General features: G+C 34.0%; 1 pseudogene; it reads right to left on the bottom strand.

The window, feature by feature from the left end:
• Nucleotides 1–2,381: 2,381 nt before the first annotated feature.
• Nucleotides 2,382–3,228, bottom strand: LOC136983331 (serine/arginine-rich splicing factor 1B pseudogene; annotated as a pseudogene).

Below are 3,228 nucleotides of genomic sequence, written 5' to 3'. Positions count from 1 at the left end.
AAATCATGTGAGTGTAATGCTTGCTTGTAATTGGTACATTTATTTATTTTTATATGTATAAACATCTCGGGTTATATTGAAGGTACAGTACAATGACGTGGTGTGGTATGTTTTTATAAACACAGAAATACTTCAACTCTGAAAGCATTGTTAAACCATACAATTTTTTAAATTAATTTTTTAAAATGAAAATACGTCAAACTTTTGTATTTTAAAAAATGTTTTCTTATCAATTATAAAAACAATTACGATAATCAGAGAGAGAGAGAGAGAGAGAGAGAAGTGTTTACCAGGCCACACCAAAAGGAAAGCACAGTTTTTCCCTCTCTAGGCAGGAAGATCTCTACCGCATTCTCAAGTCTATAGTTACACAACACACCTGACACGTGTGACAGAGCTGTGGACTGTACATCAACACTACGTAACATAAACACACGTGTTACAATTTTGTTAAATTGAATATCGAACTTAACACACATCTTCAATATTTCAAAACGGAATTCAGTTTTTATCCAGAAGATAAACTACACAAAAAAAACTTAAAAAACTAAATATGAAAAAAGAATATAGATTAGTATCTCGAAAAACTACAAAACTTGTAAATAAAATTGAAATACTAAACGAAAAGGATATTTTAATAAAAGCTGCTCAATTTCAAACAACAGTAAACAATTTATTGCCATCTCATTCGCGTAAGTTTATATTCAATACAGATCAGTGTGGTTTTTCGTACGAAATGATTTCACCAAGAACACTTTCATATAAAGGAGAAAAAATACTATTTGATTTGCACATTCTCCAAGTAATAAATTTACGCATTCCTACAGTGTTCAAGATTTAATTAATGCTAACGGACAAGTTGTAGGTAATGTATTTATGTGCTTAAGGATGCTTTGCATGCTACAACAAGATTATAGTTGTTCGAAAAGTAAAATTGTTACTTCCTAATTAACTTTAAAAGAAAGTAAATAAACATTTATAGATAATAGAGTCGTTACCAGTAAAACCCTTATAATCATGCGATGTGGTGTTTTACTTTGTTAAACGATCGATTCTGTGAACTAAAATTTCAAAATATTTTGTGATCGTTTCAAAACGAACAAAGATCTTTATACTGTATTCATCTAAATTATATTAAATGGGTAAATTCAAGGATTAACGTGACCATAAATTTCGTAACCGATCGTACTTGTCATCACAGTTTAGCCTATGTTGATTAACTTGTGATCTATTCTTTTATTAAAATTATAACGCAAATATTAAATTTTACTCCAAAATTTTCATTTAGTTAGCAGATGTTACGTAATCACAAGTTTTATTAGCAGCTGTACTCAAATACACCTGGTAATAAAACTTTTTGATTGGTTTAGAATTAATACTATTAGCCTACATTAACTTTTTTATAATGTGAATTGATGCCTTAATGTTAGGTTTTAATATTGGGTATAACTTTAATTGCGATCAGATTCGAATAACTAAAATCCCAAAACTTTTAAAATTAATATTTGATATAATTATATATATGGTATTACGAAAAACTAATATGATCAAATAACTACAATCGTATAATCGATTGCATTTCCAACCTGAAAAATGTATTATTATTTATGATTATTATATTCAGAGGTTGGTCTCTTGCAGCGTATTACACATTCTGTGCTATTTTTTGATAAAACAAATTTTTACTACAGATCCATAGCTACAACTAAACTTTGACGAATCTATTAACTAACCCAATACTATCAATTTGATTTTATACGATTATAGAAATTTGTTAGTTGAGTTATTTGGTTTCGGCAACGCGACAGGCGGGCGATCTGCCTATGGTGATTCCTCCCTGGGAAAATTCTATTTAGGCGGCACAAACGTGAAGAAAACTCGAAAAACTCCATTTTGCCAGCCCGTTGGAGAAGCACGAACCCATCAGTGGCTTTATCCACTGCAGTGGCGTAGCGAACATAACTGGCGCCCGGAGCACGACACTTTATTGGCGCTCCCCTCCCTCTTCCAGAAACACATAGTTTGTCTTGGATACCATTTGGGCGCCCCTCTGCGAGTGGCGCCCGTAGCATGATACACCCCCTTGCACCCCCGTCGCTACGCCACTGATCCACTGGTAGGTGAAATTTGTTAGCACCGCGTTTCGAAGTCTGTGAACAAAATTTTAATATTAATAATTCTAAACATAATATTGAAATTGCAAACTTTTTATATTGCAGTTGTTCCAGATATACATTGGATAATATACATAGTTCTTTAACGAAATAAAAAATGAAAATAAGAAACATAATCCTTGTTTAACGTCAAAATAATAAGAACAGAAATAAAACTTTAAATGACTTTAGGGTTTTTAGGTAATATCATTTATACATTACACAAAATATTTATGATTGTTTTAATGTTTTATAATTCAATGACATAAAATTAAATGATGATGATAAATGCTTCCAATGTTCGAAACGTTATAAACTTAACATGAAATTGTCCGTACTGATTTCGTACTAATCCACAAGTCCGGCGTCTGGTTTTAAAGGAAAACGCGAATGCGATCCCGATCTCGAGCTAGACGTAGAAGAATACGTAGGCGAGGTTCGAGTTCGACTAGGTGAATAACTTCTGGATCTAGAACGGCCGTCATATTCTTCTCTTATCCTCAGTATGACACTTCCCCTTCGTGAGAACGAAATCTCGAATCGTCTAAGTTTTTCACAGCGTATTTCATGTCTTCATATCTCTCGAATTCGACTACTCCCGTTCCGTCTTTGTACACGTCGGCGTAACAAACGTCTCCGGCTTCTCTCATATGAGCCTTTAAATCCTGCCAACTGCCGGTTGGAGGCAATCCCGACATTAACACGCTATACTTGGATCTTCTTCCCCTTCCTCTTGAACCTTGACCTCCGTACCTACCGGTAGAACCTCCTCTTATGGGACTTCCTCTGGGAAATGCCACTCTTAATCTATAACCGTCGTAATCGTATCCGTCCCTGGCCTGAACAGCATATTTGGCGTCGGAAGGATCTTCGAATTCTATAAAACCGAACGGAGGTCCTCTTTTTTTTTCAAGTCGACATAAGAAATTTTACCAAATTTATAAAACAAGTCTTCGACATCGCTAATGCGTATATCCGGCGGTAGATTTCCTACATAAATTCTGCACTCTTTATTTCTGTATGACATTCTTTTATAACTTTCACACGTGTTAATTTAAGCACGCCTCTTTAAAAT

This window comes from Centruroides vittatus, unplaced genomic scaffold, assembly GCF_030686945.1.
Source record: "Centruroides vittatus isolate TY-2023 unplaced genomic scaffold, ASM3068694v2 contig_1012, whole genome shotgun sequence".
Taxonomy (NCBI): Eukaryota; Metazoa; Arthropoda; class Arachnida; order Scorpiones; family Buthidae; genus Centruroides; species Centruroides vittatus.
Note: the sequence above shows the minus strand (reverse complement) of the source record. Positions and strands in the feature narration are given on the sequence as shown.